The sequence below is a fragment of the Alligator sinensis genome, unplaced genomic scaffold (assembly GCF_000455745.1).
Source record: "Alligator sinensis unplaced genomic scaffold, ASM45574v1 scaffold954_1, whole genome shotgun sequence".
NCBI lineage: Eukaryota > Metazoa > Chordata > Crocodylia > Alligatoridae > Alligator > Alligator sinensis.
This window is the reverse complement of record NW_005842228.1, coordinates 726507-727044: the sequence shown is the minus strand read 5'-3', so window position 1 is coordinate 727044 and position 538 is coordinate 726507. Positions and strand designations below refer to the sequence as shown.

At 46.8% G+C, this 538-nt stretch overlaps 1 protein-coding gene across 6 annotated transcripts in view; it reads left to right on the top strand.

Annotated features, from left to right (window-relative positions):
* Window positions 1-538, top strand: part of ACSBG1 (acyl-CoA synthetase bubblegum family member 1) — a 115249-nt gene that overhangs the window by 52526 nt on the left and 62185 nt on the right. The gene's annotated exons all lie outside the window — the stretch shown is intronic.

Here is a 538-nt window from a genome sequence, read left to right as displayed (position 1 = left end):
GGTGGGGGGGGGGGGGGGTTGCCATTCTGGTGCTCCCTCTAAGTTGGCACCTGGGGCTAGTGCTATGCTTACCCACCCCTAGTTATGCTTCCACTACAACAAACACACCTATTTTTTCCAAGGGGGAAGACTTAAAAAAGGAGAAAAAGGTTCCTTTATGGATTTGACTCAGTCTTCCCACTCTTCTTCTAAGTTCTCAGAACTCATATCTGTTATGGTATATAAAATTCTTGGTAAGACATTCTTGGTATTGTCTAGGGACAAGGTGAATTATGATCATCACTACTGACTGGCATAGTATTGCACACAGCCAATTATATTTCTTAGCTTTTGTTAAGAACTATATTTGTTAACACTTTGTCCTGGTTTATTTCTGTGACAGGGGGCCTACTGGGGCCAAACTCTGTGGCCCGCCCACCTGTCACCGTGACAGGAGGCCTACTCAGGGCCAAGCTCTTCGTGGCCCGCCCACCTGTCTCTGGGCAACCGCCCACTTATCTTGCCCGCCACGCCTTTGATGACAATTGATTCATATATT